Source organism: Danio rerio, chromosome 14, assembly GCF_049306965.1.
Source record: "Danio rerio strain Tuebingen ecotype United States chromosome 14, GRCz12tu, whole genome shotgun sequence".
Classification (NCBI taxonomy): Eukaryota; Metazoa; Chordata; class Actinopteri; order Cypriniformes; family Danionidae; genus Danio; species Danio rerio.
The window spans coordinates 41,108,640-41,130,063 of record NC_133189.1 but is presented as its reverse complement, the minus strand read 5'-3'; the positions used below and the strand labels follow the sequence as shown (position 1 = coordinate 41,130,063).

The 21,424-nt window shown below is 36.5% G+C and overlaps 1 protein-coding gene across 6 annotated transcripts in view; it reads right to left on the bottom strand.

Moving 5' to 3' along the window:
• The window catches only part of si:dkey-237h12.3, a 297,461-nt gene that overhangs the window by 227,968 nt on the left and 48,069 nt on the right, over positions 1-21,424 (bottom strand). For 5 of the 6 annotated variants that reach the window (XM_073922108.1, XM_073922112.1, XM_073922110.1 and 2 more), the window contains exon 1: positions 8,536-8,916. The exons of the other annotated variant lie outside the window; for it this stretch is intronic. The gene's annotated coding sequence lies outside the window, so the exon portion shown is untranslated. Of the gene's footprint in view, positions 1-8,535; positions 8,917-21,424 lie in introns of those variants that run through there. 6 annotated transcript variants of the gene reach the window in all.

Below are 21,424 nucleotides of genomic sequence, written 5' to 3'. Positions count from 1 at the left end.
TAAAAAGATGGAAATCACTACCATTATCTTTAAATGTATAATGAGCATTCTTCCTAAATTCTTATTATGATTTCAAACGCTTCCCATTCCTCAAATCTCAGATTTCTGTTATTGGGAAATGAATCAGTCTTTTGTCATTTCTTTATTATTTTGTATTTATTTTTATTATTATAGTTATTTGTTTATGTATTTGTTTATTTATTTGCCATGTTGAATGTTATAGCGCAATAGCCCCTTTCACACAAAGGGGCCGGTAATTTTCTGGAAAGGTCTGTCCATGTGAACAGGCCCTTTTTGAAAATACTGGTAAGTTAATTTCTGGAAAGAGAAGTTGTAACATAACCAGTAATTTACCCGTGAATGCTACTCTGTGTGAACGCAAAAAGAAAATTGCCGGAAAGAGCTTGTTCACGCTTTGAACGCGCTGACGTGAGACATCTACTCCAGCCAATCAGAACATATAGATGCATTCACATTTGCACTGTTTATGAAAATAAAAGCCTTTGAATGTTTTTCCAGACACATTCAGCAGCTAGATGTTAGTCAGATAACGTTTCTATGATCCTTCTTAATGCCAACTGTGTAAAGAATTATCGATGAAATGCTTATGATAAACTGCTGTTCGTTACCTTCAAGTTTCTTGATGCGTGTGTACGTGAAGTGCTAGTCCACACACATATTATGTACATCTCGACATGCAAAAGTGTTCCTTCCTAAGTTTTCATCAAAGAAACATCCACAGAATTTGTAGTCAAATGTGTAAACATTTAGCTGGGCTTTGCGCTTCTGCCTTTTGATGTCTCTGGGACAAAGCAGCTGCATGAATGCTAAAGCTTAAATAAAAGTGAAACCATCGACAAAAGCCCGACCCGTTATATGTTTATAAATACAAGTGCAGCCATTTAAAGGTCATTTCTGGTTATTGATGTCAGAATTTACAAGTATTTTGGAATGGTTGTGTGAATGGTCTTCTGAAAATTTCTGTAACGCCTTTGCCTGTGTGAACTTTGCTTTTTTGAATTTACCGATAAAGTTGTACCGGTAATTTTCCAGATATTTACTGGTATCGCTGTGTGAAAGGGGCTAATGCCTTACAATAAGGTCCATTTAAGTGGTCTATCCAAAAAAGATGAGGTAGGGTGGAAGGGAGGATAGAAAATAATGTTCACTTGATTTGATTTTGTAAAATTGCAGATGAGAAAATAATAAATGTATTGCAAAAACAAAATGTAAATATACTTGGTGAACAGATGGACCGATTTCTCTTTTCTACCATGCATCCTTTCTAGGGCTGCACAATAAATTGTTTCGGCATCGATATCACATTGTGCGCATTCGCAATAGTCACATCACAAAGACATGCAATGTCCAGTCTGAATTATAGTTGACCAGGAGCCACAGAAATGTATTTAATCACTTTAATTACATGGAATTTAGATGATTTATGCAAATTATTTAGAATTTTTGTCTTGTTTTAGGTCCAAATATCTACATTTCAAAGCGAAAACAAAACTATTTCACTCACCCACCTGGAACATAATTTCCTTAAAACAAGCAAAAAAAAAAACCTCTTAACTTTGACTTTTTCTTCTGACAGTGAAAACTAAACACTATTTTTACTTGCTCTAAGAATTTTTTTTTTTGATATTTGTATTAGAAACAAGACAAAAAAACTTAAGAACCGCATTGCGATTATTCATTTTCTCTACCTGAATACTGTTACACTCCCCAGAAAACCGTCAAATAGAGCCATTCAAACTCTCTTCTGAAACTGTATTCATATTGCAATATTTATCGCAGAAAAATAAAATATTGCAATGTCAGATTTTTCCAATATCATGCAGCCCTAATCCTTACATTAATTTCCTTAAAGAATGTGATATTTTCAGTGTGATCAGTTGAATGTGATCAGTGAATCAGCCTTTAAGTGACATTTGGTTAAACAAAACTGAATTAGTTTTAACACAGCAACAACTACATGAGCGATCTACCACTACTCTCCTCCCTGCCTCATTTGCCTCAACTACATGAGCGATCTACCACTACTCTCCTCCCTGCCTCATATGCCTCAACTACATGAGCGATCTACCACTACTCTCCTCCCTGCCTCATATGCCTCAACTACATGAGCGATCTACCACTACTCTCCTCCCTGCCTCATATGCCTCAACTACATGAGCGATCTACCACTACTCTCCTCCCTGCCTCATATGCCTCAACTACATGAGCGATCTACCACTACTCTCCTCCCTGCCTCATATGCCTCAACTACATGAGCAATCTACCACTACTCTCCTCCCTGCCTCATATGCTGACATGTTCCACAATCTGAAATATAGTTATGGCTTTTTATTCTCTTTTTTTTATCTATGTTAAACTGCCTTACCGAAATCAACATTGCATAGAAATAAAGACGACTTCGCTTGACTTCTGCCACATAAATCTCTCAGATCATTTCTCATATTACGCCGCTTGTCCTTTTCCTCATCAGTTTTCCTTCTCATATAACACATTAGCTTTTGACTGTCGTCTCTGCAGGACATTAATGTAAATCCTAGGTTCCAGATCCGAGGCACTTGGAAAGAGGGATACTGGCGAGTTTCATTGCCTGGTCAGCGCACTTCCTGCCTGTGGCAAATCATAGGCTGCCTCCAACACAGCAGGAGGCAGGCAAGAGAGCTCCACAGCAAATTGGAGAGTAGTGCAGGGGGGTGTAGGAGGGTGGATGAGGTTGGGGGGAAAGCGAGAAAAAGAAAACGAGACAGAATTTAAGACTGATAGGAAAAGAAACAAGGATGTTATAGAGGTTGAAAAAGTGTAGTGCAGGCAGCCAATTCTGTCATGGACATCTATAGTACAGAGAATGTGTCTGACTTCGAGCAGTTCACACACACACACGCACACACACACACACACACACATACACACACAAGCACAATCCACAATGTTCTCATGCCTTAAGGGTCTAACAAAATGCATGACCAGAAATGCAGACCTTTTCCAGATTCAACAAAGAGACAGAAAGTTTTTGCAATATATAGTCCTCATAAAACCATGTAAAGTGTCATGTAAAGATTTACGCTGCAGGTAGCAATCCATCACAATTTAATACTAATAAGGACAGTGTATGTGAGACCTTGGCTGAAATTCTTGTCTCGCAATGAATTTATATAATAAAGTGCATTTGAAACACAATAATACTAGTAAACAGGTACAAAAAAATCTCCAGGGTTACATTTTTTACTGATTACATTTGAGGCAACTGAAATCACCGCATACCGGCTTCATTGTAATGCTGCACATAACAGCTTATTCATAAAAGAAACATTATTCCATCCATGCATTTATCAAAAGCATTAGTCACTGTATTCCAGCCACTGCTCTTGTTGAGACAGTTCAGTCTTTTGAGATTTGCTTTTGTGTCTGCGCATATTTTATTAATTTATTTTTATTTTTTAAATCCTGATCTGTCCTCCAATCGAGTGACACGCCAATTTTAAATGACACCAGTTTAAAGAGTAATCAATATGTGTAAAGTCTTGTTGACGTGCTGAAGTTCACAAGGGAAATCAGATGTCAATTTGGCCGTAGGATCCTGTAACTTGCCGGCAAACAGTACAATGTTTCAGATTCATTCGCACTGCCTTTAAATTGATTAGCTCTTAATTCTCTGCGGTGGTAAACTTTGTAGCAAATATTGAGCAAGATGTATTTGTGCCTGCCTCTTGGCATCGGCACTTATTTGTTTGTTAAAGCATTTGTTTGTGTGCTTGTTAGTCGAGGCATGTAATGCCTAAAAAAAAGTGATAAATCTTATGCAAACGCTATAAATGGATTTCAGCCAAGGACAATTTCGGATCCTCTGCAGTTTAAAAATATGGCATATGGGGATGTTTTTGGGGTAGACGATAAATCAGATTAATCCTTTACAGCCTGTGATAACCTGGACAATGTTAAGCTGACAGAGATCGGGTCTGTCCACTGTGATTATGCAGAATAAATATAGTGTAAATGTGATACGCAGAGGCTGGCGTGCTGGCAGTGTGTGTTTGTCAGGGTACATTAACCTGCGCCTGTTTGCTTTGCACTGTTGAAATAGGCACTGATGGCTGAGCTACTTTCATAGATACACATACGCGCACACACACACACACACACGGTCTTATTCCCTCTGTCTCCCTCTCTGCCGGACAGAAAAAACAAATGACTTCACAATGAGTGCTCAAGCTAATAAACAAATATTGAATGAAGTGACCTGGGCTTTCCCACTCAATAAACTGTCAGAAATGTCACTAGTCGATCAGGGGTGCGTTTCCCAAACAACGACATAACTCGCGGCAGAACTATCATAATATGATGCAACTTTTGGGAAAAAAACAATGCAGTGAGGAGTGTTTCCCAAAACCGTAGTTGCTTTGTCGCAGATCTGTCATTTAAATCACATTAGTTATAATGTAAAATGTCCATAAATGCTACTTATTAAGAAGTGAAAAAAAAATCCTACTCAATAATAATAACAATTATTATTATTATTATTATTATTATTATTATTATTATTATTATTATTATTATTATTATTAAGTGGGATTTTGTTAATTGTATTTATTGTAAAAGTCTACTTTTACAATTTGACACATTTAAACCACTGCAAAAATGTTCTAACCAGCAGGACCATGTCATATACAGAATATACAATTTTAATAAATAACCTACTATAAATTAAAAGTATTAACGAATACTAAATTTTTTTTTGTTTTCGTAAGCTTTGGAGACGTAATGTAAATTCTGCTTTTAAATAATAAATATAACAATAAAAATAATTTCATCATAAGCCATGGCTGTATTCAAAATGACATGGGATGTGAAAATAAGGGACAACAAAATGTCCCACATTACAAAATATATTCATCTAGAGCAATGATCTGGAACTGTTTTATTGTAAATAAAAAGTTGAAACAATCAGTAATATGTTTTATTATTATTATTATTATTATTATTTTAGCTTATTAAAATTAATAGCTATTATCAAGAAATTGAATCATAATTATTTTCTTCATTGTATAATTTAAAGATTCCGATTAAAGAGCAGCGAATAAATCTCTCATTTATTTTTTATATTTAATCACATTAAATAACAGAGGTGTCACTTTGAAAATGCACGAATCTATAATGAAAGCATTCGATTGCTTTCCTAACTGTTTACATTAATTTAAGAATAAATTTGTTGTGTTTTAAAGAAAACCCTCCAAGATTGACATGATTACATTATTGTGTGTATGTCTGTTCAAACACGCACCCAAAAAAACAGAGTATTTAATATTTCTCCGGTTCTAATCGTGTGTACAGAATCCGTTTGGGAAACAGCGTCTATTTATAAATATGGACCGTGTCTGACAGTCAGCACATTATTTTTTTTGAGGACTACATAGGAGGGGTGAAGATGCCTGCAATGGAAAGGAAGGAAATCCTGCCATTTTTATATTTATTTCAAAGTGTTTTCATGCCTAAATAAAATGAAAGCACAAAACAAATTCACATATAAGAGCAAGGGGTGTCCCCTGGTGGTTCGGCGGTATGGGTTATGTATAGGAAGGATTGACTCTTTAATGTTTATTGCCACCCTTTGATTAAAAATCCTGGAGAAATACCTTTACGGGATGATATCGAGATAAAATTGTAAAATACAAGAGAATCCTGGAAAAAACAGGTGGGTTGACAGGTATGAACTACAGCTCTAGAGTTGTAGTTGAAAGCGTACAAGTTTGGAATGCAGTTTGCGAATGTTCGTTGGAACGATGGATTTGGGAAATGCCAAACCGAACAATGTTTGTAACAACAGAACTTGTAACATTAGTTGGCTGATGGTTTTCGGAAACGCACCCCAGAGCAGGTTTTTTTTTGTTTTGTTTTGTTTTGAACAAACTCATCTCAAGCATAACGCACAAAATTGTCATTTACTGCAGGAGACAAATCAGTAAAGTGCCACGGAAAGAAACTTAATGCATCTATCAATCTGCGAGACTGACTGCGGTAACATAATCTAAGAGGCCCGTCATTATGATTTAGCTCTGCATACATTTGTTTTCATTTCAGGATGTGATAAAGGTGCTTGTTGGTGCGTAATATTAAACTAGTAACTTTGACTTTTTCAGTCTGCAGTAAAGCACACTAAATATGAAGGCCACATGATTTATGGAGCATGGAGGAAGGCTGAATGCAACCTTCCTCTCACTTCTTTTTTTATTGCCCTGGGAGTTATTTGAACCATTTGATATAAGGTAAAAGGCTATAACATGCTCTTCCTGGATGAATATGTGATACGGGAGAGCGACAATATCAAGCAACTGACACTGGTGACCTTTTATTTTTTTTTTCTTTATCTCGTTTGTTTTTTTCCCGTCACTCGCTGCCCTTTTTCAGTTCCCAACCAGGCGACGTGTGCTTTTACCTAAACAGAGGATGATGCGGGCATGTGTTTTCTCTGCAATCAGGGGTCTATGTTCACAATGTGACCTCTATTTTCGATGTGTCAGAAAATCTGAAAAACCATATCATGAGCTGGTTGAGAATTGGTTCAGCTTCAAAGCGGCATTGTCTTATTTGTAAACCATCAAAAGAAAGCGAATCTGGACTCGAAAAATTGCATGCATGCTGTTTCTGTATCACGATCGAGATCATCCGAGCTAAAATCAAAATGGCAGGTCGTACTGTGAGTTCCTTTTCGGTCTCAACAAATCCTTATGTTGTGCTTCTTTCGTTCTGCCATGTTGTACAACAATGAAGTCTAGGGTTTTTTTTTATAATGACCGAAATCAACTCTAATATAAAAAGCTCTGAATCAATTTTAGTCATACCTTTGTTAATAACTTCAATAATCTGTATCTGGTCTATAAAGGATGGCCATTAGTACAGGCCTTGTTGAACTGATTTCATGATGTATTGTCTTGTAAATCGTTTCGTGCCACCGTTGCCCTTGATGAAAAATGAGCCCAATTAGTGATATGCTCATCTCCATGTATAAGTAATCTAAGACAATAATGTAACTGCGACTGCATTTAATCGAACTCAGTCGCTTATATGGACTGGCTTCTTCAAGAAGCCTATGAGCCAAAGATCAAATTGACTAGACAAGTGCAATCTGGATTTCAGGATCATTTTTCTATTTTCTCCATCTCATAAACAACGGAAAAATTGAAACGATTGGCGTAATACTGATGTCTGGTAATTGAAATTGAGATCTGGTTATCATATTTCATCAATGCTCCTATAGGCTTCACACACGCTGAGCCTGTGCGAGGTCAGCGAGGTGGACGGCATGCGGGTACGTGCTATGAACAGTTGATTTAAATGCATACTTTATAACCTTTGGTGGAAGTTAACAATGAAAAAGTAGAATAATCAGATGACCTGCGTGAAACAGAAGCTAAATAGGCTAAAACTACCTATTATTATGTGCTGTCTATATCTGTTATTTCAGTTAGGGTTGGCTATTAAAATTATTGGTTTAAATATTTAAGTGTGTAACATTATAGAAAACCTAAAGATCATTTAAGATGCACAGCTGAGTTGCTGGAAACTGTTAATTTAGTCTGAATAATTAGCTAACATAGTGTCGACTTAAAAATACTTTTTACCACAATCGCAGATGTTTTGTGAAACATTGTTAATATGTATCTTTAAAATGCATATTTAATTTGACTTAATTGACTGACAGTGATTTTAAAAAGAATGTTACAGAAATGCAAGTCTGACATGCATGTCACATGTCTAAAGTTTTCTCATTAGGCTACTAAATGCCATTTTGGGAACTATATTCTTATGATAAAATATGCAATAAACAATAAACCCCCAACATTTCTCTGTTGACTTGCTTTGCATTCTTAAATATAAAGGTTTCACATTGGTATATTTGATGTGATGCCAAGGAAGAGCCTTTTTAGATTTCAAAAAGAACCTTTTAGAGACCTTTTTTCAATTCAGTTATATAAAGAAAATAATTCACTTAATTGATGTGAAATATTCTTCATGGAACCACTGGTGCCAATAAAGGAGTGTAGAGTTCAGCCCCTACACACAATCAAACATAACCCGCACCATGAGTTGTTCCCTGAAGATAAATGGTTAACTACCTGTTTGTGCTGGATTACATGTGCAAACATTTTCATGGGATGGCAAGTAAAGGAAGAGACTGTTGGATGTCGGACAAGTCAGCTCACATCTAAGCTACTCTATTCATGAATGTCTTATCATAATGCTTACCCCAAGGTTGCAAAATGCCACAAGTTTGTGGTTATTTTCGTGCAGCTGAGCGGAATTCAAATCCATTAAAGTGTATGAGGACACGGATTATTTGAACTTGCAAACAATATCTGCAGCGGGTCAATAAAATACTCGCTACGTGAAAGGCTGTGCTTTTAAAACAGTGCTATCACTATGTAGTCTCCACATATTGGCAGACGCTGACCTACTGCAGTTACTAACAAGTCGAGGCAACAAACAAAACTAAGCTGGCATGTTTCTCGTGCGTTTTCTTACCTCGTAAAACGCGGCTTAGATCCTCATCGTAGATGAACAAAAACTTTACAGTAGGTATCCAAAACTTATTAAAAGCAGCAGCTGTGAGACGAGGTAAAATAACGGTTAGGACGATAAATTTCCCGCAGTCACGCCTTCCCGCGTCGCTCGCACACGGAGTGCTCTGGAGCGGGGGGAAATTCCTCCGCAAACGACCAGCCACAGACACGGTCTAAATTACGAGACAACGACCCGGACCCGGAGAACCAGGAGCCACTGTGTCCCGAAGCGGTTAGTTCTAGCTGTGTCAGAAACACATGTGATGGAGAGCCGAGGACTGTACCACTCCTCTGTTCTCCCTGTGTGTGTGTATGTGTGCGCGCGCTGCGGTGCTGATGAGAGACCGGTCGTTTGCGCGGGATCTGTGCGATATAGTGTAGTGAGGCAGTGTCATTAACTGCACGAGGAGGACACGGAGCAGCTGAATGCGACAACACTGATCAAATCTTATTTTCATGTCTTTTTTGTGTTATTCAAATAAAAATGACTTTATCGAGCTCTATAATAATTGGCCAATATATCAACATGTATATGGATGGAAGTCATTTCGCTTTCCCTTTTCATAAACTTTTAAAAGGAAAATGTGCACTTTCATTGACCCCAATGTATACCGAGACGTAATTGAGTATATGTTAATGTTACAGATCACTGTTTAAAATGATGTCTACATAAGGGATTGTTTTAATTCAAGTTTAATTGTAGTTCATGAACTATCAATGACAACCAAGTATAAACAAAGATAGACACAGATAGATAGATAGATAGATAGATAGATAGATAGATAGATAGATAGATAGATAGATAGATAGATAGATAGATAGATAGATAGATAGATAGATAGATAGTTAGATAGATAGATAGATAGATAGATAGATAGATAGATAGATAGATAGATAGATAGATAGATAGATAGATAGATAGATAGATAGATAGATAGATAGATAGATAGATAGATAGACCACACAACTAGTGGGTTAGGGGGTAAGGAATGGTCAACAGTGTAATCAGTGTGCGAATTATGCATTGACAATCAGAGAGGTCAACTTTCTCGAAAATGTTATTTGTGTAATACATCTTCAGTGAAATACATGTATGTATTTATTTAAATGACATCTGTTTTATGAATAAAACCTATTTAAGTTTTCGGTGTATTTTTGTGTATTCTGAGCTATATCCTCTGATTAGCTATTTCAGAGGTTACTTTAGATCAAACTATACAAGCTGTGTAACTAATTTTACTTTGCTAATATATGTATAAGCAAACTATATGTAAAAACAAACACCTATTTTATAAGAAAAGTGTCTTGTAAATCCTTACCATGTCTGTCAGAGTAGACTGATTGATGCAATTATGAATTCACAATGGTATAATCCATTACAGGCGTGGTCAAATGTATATTTATAATATCTATTATTTTATTTAGTGATATTAGTGTTTAAGATACAGAGCAGAGCAACATTGTTCATTATTTAGAGGGCTGACCCACCATACATTTTGTTTTGACGTCCTTCAGGAAAGATCAAGCATTAATTAAGGGGATCATCCCCACCAAACCCCCCTATAATTCGCACCCTAAGTGTAATTACATCTGTAATAAATTTCGGTAATGACATTTGTAATTTGTAATTACACTGTTGACCATCCCTTAAAGCTTAAACCAACCCATACCACCAAACCTGTCTCTAACCCTACACATCTCAACCCAAGAGCAACAGAAGTGCAATAAATAGTGGAGTTTGCATGTTCTCCCCGTTTTGGTTTCATCCAGGAGCTCCGGTTTCCCCCCAAGTCCAAAGACATGCAGAACAGGTGAATTGGGTAAGCTAAATTGGCCATAGTGAATGAGTGTGTATGGATGTTTCCCACTGATGGGTTGTAGCTGGAAGGGCATCCGCTGCGTAAAACATATGCTGGATAAGTAGGCGGTTCATTCCGCTGTGGTGACCACAGATTATTAAAGGGACTAAGCCGAAAAGAAAATGAATCAATGAATGTTTACTAAAAAGCTTTTTTGTAAAACTGAAATTACTCGTCCATGGTATCTCTGCAAAACTCTTTCGGCTGATAAATGTTTCTATATATCATATAGCACTGTATAGATCCTAATATTTTTATTTTATATATTATTTAGCCTAGTAACCTTGTTGCAGACAAAAACACACAATAAAAGTGCTAAGTGAAACACATGCAATGATACAGTAAGAGTAGTCAATTCACAGTGTGTAGACAACCAAAGAGTCTTATAAGAAAACTCACCCCATTCATATTTTATATCTGGGGTTTCCGAGACCCCAAACATAAGTAATGAAACATTTTTCATGGAGGTCTATTTTAAAGCTTGTTATCAAGTTTTTTTATTACCAGCTCTCACGAGAAACTATTGCGCAATCTGATGTCTGAATGTTTAGTACATTTTTCACGATATAGCAAAATGGCCTTGGGGTCTGTCAGAGCCTGAAGAGAACAGCAGGGCCCAATAACATCATACATTCAACAAGCTGCTAAAATCTCATTGCCATGAATGGAGATTGTGGTATTTTTATGGAAGCTGAAGCTATCATCATAAATTAGCGCTTGCCTAATGGCAATTGACCGGATTCCCTTAAAATAAAAGCTCATTTTCCTTTAGTTAATCAGTTAATTAGCAGTACAGATGGTGAGGTTTCCATGTGGCACCGTCTCCCCAAAGACTGGCCTGCAGTGGCATTTTTCATGTAGTTGTCCCTGCTTAGAGGACATTAGAGGGCCTTTTGGCTTTCATCAAAGAGCTGATGTGAAAAGCACATGGCATATGAATCGCACTTTGACGGCTGTGAAATGACAGCTCTCACAGTCGCTGTGTGTGAAGAATGAAGATCATTAATTACAAAAGCCCCAGCTACTTAATCCCACTCGAAAGAGAGCTTGAGGCGTCTGTCGTTCCCTTTGCCCTCCTCTGTTTTTCGCTCTCTTCCGATATCTCTTGTTTTCCCTTCAGTCGCCCCCATTTCTCCTCCTCCTCCACACCCGTCTAGCTGTCTTTTTCTCAGACTCATTCTTCTTTCTCCGTCTCATATTCTTTTCAGCTCTTTTCTTTTCCATTACAAACTGCACTTTTATCTCCTTGTTCTTTCTCTGAATGACTCTTTTTATCTTCTGCGGCCCTTTGCATGTCATGCAGTCCAGCGAGAAGAGAACCGGGAGTTGGAGTCCAGAGGTTTTTTGGACTCAGCGGGGGGAGCGGTAGTGATCTCCTCACCCTCCTCCTGCGTCCCAGCCCTCGGACCACATGCTGAGATGGAGTTATCTCTCGAGGCAAGCTGTTCCACTCGCCAGAGCTTTGCTTCCAAGTCTTCATGCCAAACACCAGCACATCAAACTCCCTCCCATCAGGAAGTGCTATTATCTGCATGAAAGCCAGTTTGATCAGTTGCCTTCCACATATGCAATTGAAGGACAACAACAGAAAAGTGATACGCTTCTATCTGCAGAGGAGCTAGGCTGACCTAAAATTGTAGTGTGTAGTCATTAAGCCTGTTAGGTGAGGCAAGTTTTGCTTAAAATATGATGATTTTATTATATTATTTTATTTTTTATATGAAGGACATTGTACAAAAACAACTTACTAAAGATTTGACAATGAAGAAAATGAAACTATTTGTAATGTGTTTTACTTATTGATTTGAAATGCTTTGCAATAGTATGTTTGTTAGCAGTTTTATAACGGAGTAAGCTATGGAAAGCTGCTTTGGTTATACAGTTGGTCTATTGTTGCACCTACTACATTAACCAACTTCATTAGACTCATCTGCTTTATTAGATTGATATGCTTAAGATTATGGCATGTTTTTTTGCACTGTGTACATTTATGCAAATCTGAAATACATTGCTTTGGTTACATTGTGTTATATGTTTCACAAACTTGTCATTTTGTAAAAAAGTTTGGGCTTGTCATACAGATCACCAAGCAAATCACAGAACTAAACCCAACCATAAACCCAACCAATAGTGTTTTTAAAAGCAAATGAGAAAAGAAAAATTGCAGTCCGACCACATTTTTACCTTGATTTTACATTACTTTTATCTGTCTTAAGGAATACTCAGTATGTTTACATGGACATCAGTAATCATAATATTTTCCCTAATCTGAATAAGGCAGTAATGTGATTAAGGTGTTTACATGAGTTGCTTTTAAATGTTCCTTTCATGATCCTGTTTGACATGTTATAGCACATAGATTCAGTATGTCATTGTGTCACCACGCTATCCACATTTCCTCTGGAGTTTCATGTAAATGTGAGTGTTTCATCTTAATTTGTTGACTTTAACTGCAGTTTGGCACTTTCACTTTCATTCTGGAACATTTCATGCATGCCCTCGTGACAAACGAGATATTGGATGCGAGTATGAACTGCTGGAAGTGTGTTGTTTTAATGGAATTTTTACCGCACACCATGTGGGGAAAAAAACCTCTGCATTTCGCGATGCAGGCGTCTGTGGTCCTTTAATGATTTAGTAGGTGCAGAGAATAGTGTCAAACAGCCGTGTCGTGTGTGTATGGAAAATGCCATCAAAAAATGTGGCGAAAATCCTACACAACGATAATAGTTTGATTGAGGTGTTTACATGTCTGTACTAAATATGAGTAATGCGACTAAAAGCATGTCTTTATCTGATTTCTGTTTAGTTCAATTATGACCTTAATCGGATTAAATTAATAAAAAATCCCGGTTTACATGGTAGACTCTTAATCAGGGTATTGTCTTAATCATAATAAAATTTTTGATTATTATTATATTTATAAGCGTCCATGTAAATGTACTCTCTGTTTCACTAGAGTCACACCTGAGCACTCAACATTACATGAAGTTTACCACTGTACAAAGCGAGCTACCAAGCAAACTAGCCATACTAAGTTGTTCATAAGGAGATAAAGGTTAGATAAATGTATTCCAGTACAAATTATAGTCATTGTCAAGGTATTTATTTGATGTTGTGTGAATAACTGCACAAAATAATTCTATATTCGTCAATTGTTTTTGTAAATATGATTACCCAGCAAGTGTTTTTTGTTTTTAAAAGATGTTTAATAGATGTCTAAACATAGCCGTCTTGGCTAAAACAAGGCTAAATCTTAGCTGTCAGTGTAAATCTAACATACGTCTAAGAATAGGCCAAAACTAGACTAGTCATCAAATAAACAGAAATGAATGACTACACATATAAAGTGTCTAATCTGTCTATTTGACAACTATTCTAGTTTGGGCTATTCTTAAATGTCTATTAGATTTTCACTGACAGCCCAAGTTTAGCCTTGTTTTAGCCAACCTATTTACATTTAGATGTCTATTAGATGTCTATTAAACACAAAATAGTTTGCTGGGTAGTGTGCAAAGGAACAAAAGTCGATGGTGTTATACTGTCCCATTGAATTCATGTTACCTGAAAACTTCAGTCAAATGTATATTAAAGTTGCTTTTTCTGAAATATGTAGGCACGTATTTCCAATGTGTTGATAAGATGACATGTACTTGCAAAATAGAACCTAATGTACTGGATATACAAGTTCCCAAATGTTGTGCTTGCAGAAATGCCATAGGAGAACCATTTTGTTTCCATAAACAACTTTAAATAAAACTTTCTTGAAAGAAAAAAAAAATCTTAGTAGGAAGAACATTTCTATATCTAAATCTTTTATTTTACATAATAAACCCTTTATGTAATTATATGCCTCCATAGCTGTTCAAGATTCTTCATGGAACAATCAATGTGTTAAAATCAATGCCTATAAAGGACTCAATAAAGATCAATTTCAAAATGACATCTGACACAAATGCATCTTGATACCAGGTGGAAACTGGACCTAATAGTCAAAAGAATGTATGTTGGTGAACCATCAAATGAAATGTAAGCAGATATTAAGCAGACATACTCTTTTGACAAGCAGTTTACATGTAGCTGTAAAGGTACTAATTCAACAGCTTGTCTAAAGAGACCATCGCTTCAATCAAAGTCTAATTCTTTAACCGACCTTCTGGATATAGTCTGTCTGAATCCTCCAAACAGTGCTACATGTCTCTCTTTGCAGCCAATCCATCACTGTGCGACTGCTGGACTCATTTGTACCCTCTAGTGGGGATGAGAAACAGTGTAATTTCTCATATTAGACGAGGGCACATCTGTCCGCTTGAAAACAAATGATTTGGACAAGGAATCTGAGGGTGGTACATCCATGGCAAACGTTTTGATATAGATGTACTCAAACCAAAAACAATTTCCATTGATCGCTAGGGTTATCCTCTAGACACACAGCTGCTGTCCTTTGAAAGAGCAGAGAATAAATCCAAATGCAGCATGCATGCGGGCCTTTAATGTGATTGCTTAGACGGTAGATTCTGTCAAGTTGTCAGTATGGACATACACAATAATAAATGCAGGGGGGAAAATCGGTCATAAAAAGTGTTGATGAGATACTGAGATTACTCTGCAACAATTTAATGATCCAAAATGCAGAGCAAAATAACACATTATGGACATTTATCACAATATGTGGCATCATATTTGGCTATGAATAGTCACATTATCAGCATCCTGCCACGTGAATGGATGGTCACCTGTCAACTTAATTGAACTTGACAATGAATCTTTCTATGTATGTCACCTTCTATTTCAGTGTACAACAGTATCTGAGGCAGTAAATAGCGAAGCGATTGTAAGGGCAAAGAGTTACGGTCCATGGGGGAAAATAGGAGCTGCACTTTGCTTAGGTTACTCTCAGTGGATGAATATACCAATCTTAACTGCTGAAAGAGAAGAGCTGATTTTACTCTTTGCATTCGCTGTTGCTGAGGTTGCAGCTTATAGTCCACTGGTTATATTTTGCACCAAATCAAATCCAAAATTTACATGTACTATTTATGTTGATGCACATGGTTCTATTTAAAACTGGGGCTGATAATATAGTGAAATTAGTTCAACAAATTGTATTTTGTGTTTTAAAATATAATATTTAAATAATATTACTTTTTATATAATTTATATAACTACAAAAAAATAAATTAGCCCTTAAATGGCAAGCTGTATTAACATTTTCAGCGTCTTACATGGAAACTATTTTAATATAGCGTTTCTGTTATTAATAATGGTGAAAGCATGTCATATCATGAACAAAATTTGACAGATTTCATTTAAATAATTAATACAGGGCGACACAGTGGCGCAAGTAGGTAGTGCTGTCGCCTCACAGCAAGAAGGTCGCTGGTTCGAGCCTCAGCTCAGTTGGCGTTTCTGTGTGGAGTTTGCATGTTCTCCGCGTTTGGTTGGGTTTCCTCCGGGTGCTCCGGTTTCCCCCACAGTCCAAAGACATGTGCTAAAGGTGAATTGGATAGGCTAAATTGTCCTTAGTGTATGACTTGGATGCTGGATAAGTTGGCGCTTAATTTAGCTGTGGCGACCCCGGATTAATAAAGGGACTAAGCTGACAAGAAAATGAATGAATGAATAATTAATACATTTATTAATGGTCACTTTTGATCAAATATAAATTTCTTTGGGGAGAAAATTGTCATAAAAAGTTTTTAATCAGGTTATGCAAATACTTCAGTCATTTGTTCCTCTATTTTGTTTAATGTTCAAGTTATTTTTAGCCAGTGACCACATTATTGTAGTAAAATAAATACATTAAATGATTAAAAAGTTATTATTATTTATAATTAATTTAAAAATCCATAATTATGCAATGATATTAATGTACTATATGCATGTGTGTGTGTGTGTGTGTGTGTGTGTGTGTGTGTGTGTGTGTGTGTGTGTGTGTCTTTAATGTAACATGGTTAAGACTTATCAGCCTTATCTCACGAGGAAATGTAAGTATTTTACGTTTTGTCAGTTTAGTGGATAATTCTTATGAATTTGTACAAGTTCAGTCGGACGAAAATGTATGATTTTAAAAGGAGGCATGTCACCGAACCCCATGCTTAAATCCAAGCATCATTAGGGGATAAGCAAATCATGCTAAATTGTATGAATGAGATCGTACAAATTTATACAAGTTAGCTATTAGATGAACACGTTACAATTTGCTGTGAGATTGTGTTGGACTTAAAGGTATTAAAATGTTGAGGTAGTTTATGAAGGCATGCCCTGTGCCTTCGTAATTTAAAATGCTTAAAATCATACTTTTATGTGTCTTTTCACATTCAAAATTTGCCACAGGTTTTCCGTAAGGGTTGGCATTTTATATGAAATTTGTTTAAGGCCATACAATAAGCACTTTTTTATTGTACAAAACACATCAGCCCATAGAGAACTATAATAATCAAAAAAGTGTGCTATTTCTGAAAAAAAGGTCTATAAATGATTCTCTAATTTTGATCTCCCCTGTGTATATTCACAGTTTGCAAATGTCCAGCGGACCACAGAAACACCGGATCAATGAATTATGTTAGTAACAATGGAACAATGAGAGTTGGCTAATGATGGTATTGGGAAACACACCACTGGGTGTTTCTTTGATATGGTCCAAAATTCTGGGATAGGTACCAGAATCCCAGCAAACCGGGTGCAAACCCTCCTAATTAACACTGATCCCCCTGAAGGATGTCAAAACAAGTGTGTGGGGTGCCATCCTTTTAAATAGTGCAAAATAGTTTGAACTGATCTGTAAAAAAAAAAAATATCTAATTCCAATTATAAGTTAATATAAATATATATTTGTTACCCTAATGATTCAAAACATTGTCGATTCATGATTGCAATCAGAAAAGATGTGGTGGTCTGAAACTGGCAGGTCTACCAACTGATAGCCACTGTAAGTGTTCAAAACATGTTTTCTTGCAAAATATGTGTTTGTATCTACATACAGATTAAAAGTAAAGTCCAATTAGACATATTTAAATATAAAAATAAGAAGTATTCGAGAATTGTATGTCTGTTGAAATCACCCATCACACTGCGCAAGTCAGAATTCAATGATTATCCCTAAAACACTTAAAACTTTACCAAGTTTAATAATAAATGAGATATCTGAATTAAATAAACACTACTTGACAAAAGTCTTGTCACCTATCCAAGTTTTAGGAACAACAAATAATAACTTGACTTCTAGTTGATCATTTAATATCAGAAATGACTTATATGACAGGCAAAGGCCTCTAGATAATACTTAATTTACCAAATAAATATGACCATGCCTTGATTTTTAATTATTTAATTGGGACAGTAATGTCTGACTTTGCTTAGACAAAAGTCTTGTCACTTAACAGAAATAATGTCCAGTATGGAACATAAAGTCATGGTGCAGTGGAAAAAGAATTAATATTGTGTATGACTCCTATGAGCTTGGACCACTGTATCCATACATCTCTGCAATCACAATCAAATAAGCATTCTTGCAAGGCTCCCAGAGTTCATAAAGACTCTTTAGATTCATCTTCAATGCCTCCTCCTTCATCTTACCTCAGACATGCTCAATAATGTTCAATTCTGGTGACTGGGCTGGCCAGTCCTGGAGAACCTTGACCTTCTTCGCTCTCAGGACCTTTAATATAGAGGCTGAAGTATGAGGAGCGCTATCCTGCTGAAGAATTTGCCCTCTCCTGTGGTTTGTAATGTAATGGGCAGCACAAATGTCTTGATACCTCAGGCTGTTGATGTTGCCATTCACTCCGCAGATCTCTCGCACGCCCTTACTGATTGTAACCCCAAACCATGATTTTTCCTTCACCAATCTTGACTTATTTTGGTGAGTCCATGCGGCTTCCACTAGGTCTTCTGCAGTATTTGTGATGATTTGGATGCAGTTTAACAGAAGATTCATCGGAAAAATCTAACTTCTGCCACTTTTCCAAGTCAAGTAATTGTTTGTTGCTCTTACAACTGAGACCGACGACAAGACTTTTGTCAGGTAGAGTACAAACTTGGATCAATAAGGCATGCAAATATTTTACAAAAAAACTAGTGAAACAAAAGCTGACCAAACCCCCAAATACAAGGGCAGAATGCAAAATTTGCATATTTCCTGCGAACTTTCAAAGGAAGAGAGGTTTGCAAGATGAACAAATGAACCAACGCAATCTCACAGCAATTCGTAACTTTTTGATTTAGTGGCTAATTCGTATGAGTTCGTACAATCTAATTTGTACAATTTAGTCTGATGTGCTCATCACCCAATGACGGTTGGGGGTGGGGTTGGGTGCCACGCCTCCTTTTTAAAATCGTACATTTTAGCACGAATAAACTCGTACGAATTCGCACGAATTAGCCACTAAACTGACAAAGCGTAACACTTACATTTCCCAATGAGAGTTAAGGCAAAATGAACCAATGAATAAATGGCAAAAAAGTGTTCCATAAAAACATGAGTATTTACACATGCAGTGTTCTCTTATCTGATGAATTCAGTCATTATAATTAGTGATTGCAGAGCTTCAACACGTTTACGCTTTGATAGCATTTAAACTTTCTCCTCACAATAATAATAATAACTGTGATAATTCCTTTTTTCTCAGTAGAGTAGTCTATTTTAAGACTACAAAAATACAATAATAATAACAGGGATTAAAAAACAACCTACTGCAAATCCTTACAAGCAGAGCCGTGCGCAGCAGCACATCAGTGAACAATTAAATGTTCAGAGATACTCATGCATTTAACAGTGACCTTGAGTTGGCATTTCACATTTCCTAATTAACTCCGATGTCTCTCAATGACTTGCAAAGACTCGCCATGGCATTGAGTAACCTTCCAAGCATAGTGTGCTTAACAAGAGGAGCAGCTTCACCTGAGGTGACAGTGTTTGCAAAAACTTGGCCATTGATGAGCTACTTTCTGTTACGGCTTAATTTGCTCGCCGTGAAACTATGCATTCTAATTAGACGAAGTAGCAAGTCTATTAAGCGTCTAACTTTGGGGAAATTAAAGGAATTATCCTTAAACCAATGGATCTAAGACGGCTAATATCAATTATAAACCCAAGACGCCTACAAGTAAACTTCTCGATGTGCAACAACCAAACATCACCCAACCAGGAGACTTTAAAGAATGGCTTGCTGGAATAAAGGTGGAGATTGTTTGTGTCTATGCTGAGATCTCCGAGCATGAATCTGAAAGCCATGGAGATGAATGACCGGTCAATAGTGATCTCCATAATCGTTAGTCCTCTGGTGATTCATCAAGCCAATGACATTGGTGTCCCTAATACCACATTTATGCAGGTTTGAGCAGAGGAGATTGCGTGCTGTGATTTTGCCCAAAATGATTGATTATATCCAACCTCTTTTTTTCTCCCAGTGTGTGCGCAGACGAGTAACTGAATGAATGAGCGAGTAAGTGAGTGAGTGAATGAGTGAATGAATAAGAGATCAAGTGTGTGAAAGAACGAGAGAAACTGAGACACGAAGCAGACAGAAAAGATTAACAATAACTGTGAGTGAATAATCTATCATTTTGGCTAAAACACTAAAGGGAAAATTATATTTGCATACACGCGCACCGCACATAAGCTGGCCGTGTGCTTAATTTCAGGAATTTCTGGATGCTGACTTGGAGTGTGGAAACTCAATGACTGTCTAATAAAGAGCCAAGAGGAGCTTGATAACTGATAATGTATGTGCATCTGTTTTTTGCTGTAGAAGAGAGAGAAAGATGGAGAGACTTCAGCTATAGAGTCTAAACAAAGATGAATCACATTATTTGTTCCCTTAACGCTATGATCATGCTAAAATTACCTCATATTCTCTCTGAATAATGAAGAATTTACAAGGGACAACACTGCCAAGCTGCTTCATGCATAATAAATCAGCTCAAAACTATGGAAATGACTGGATTTGACAAGTGCACTTTTAAAAAGTTAAAATTTTATATTAAAATATATATTATTCAGACATTTGGGGTTAGTAGGATTTTTTGTCAAACTTTTTTGTGTTTTTAAAATCCGTCTTTATGCTCACCGATGCAAAGTCACAATACATTAAACCGTAGTAGTGCAATATTTATTTTTTATTTCACCTAATTGTGTAATTTAATTTTGTATCTTTCAGAAAGCACCTAATATACTGGCATGATGGTCAAGAAAAGTATTATTTAAGTATTTATTAAAAATTATTATTAGGGACGTCCAGATCCGATCATGTTATCGGAAATCAGACCTGATTCAGATTCAATCGAAATTGGACGCTACCTCCCGATCAGGACCTGTATATTTATTCTCATTATTTTTTAACACACCAATAGTTATGTGGTGGCACAGAGTTAGACCTCCTTCTTGACTTTACACAGAAACAGCACTGTGTGCGGCATGACATCACTTTGTTGGAGAGATGCTATTGGTTAAATGCCTGCAAAGTACACAGAAGCAGCTTGAAGCGGAAAGCAAGAGTACGTCTGTCTGTTCAGATTAAGTTCTGAGATCCATTTACTCATCAAAAATTGAGTTTTGATATATTTACAGTAGGACATTTACTAATTATTGCACAAACACACCTTTTAAATGTGACAAAAACTCGACAACTGAAAGTTACTGACTGCTGTGTTTTTAATGTAGTGTAAAAATTATTATGTGTTATTAAAACATCAAGGAGGACGCAGCAAAGGAATATCATTCATCAAGGAATACTTTATTATTTTATGAAACACCTTTAAATTTAAACTAAAAAAGACCCCTAGCCTATAAGGGGTTTTACGGAATATCTTAAACTGACCAGTAGCTATGTTTTTTCTTTCCTTTATATTTATTTATAATAACAATAGAACTTGCGACCTTAGTTGGCTAACTATGGTTTTTGGAACCGCACCTCCGGGTGGGTTGTGTAATTTGTGGGCGTTCGCTCGCACTGGCCCGACAATGGAAAAATGGTTATTTCTTGCGCCATC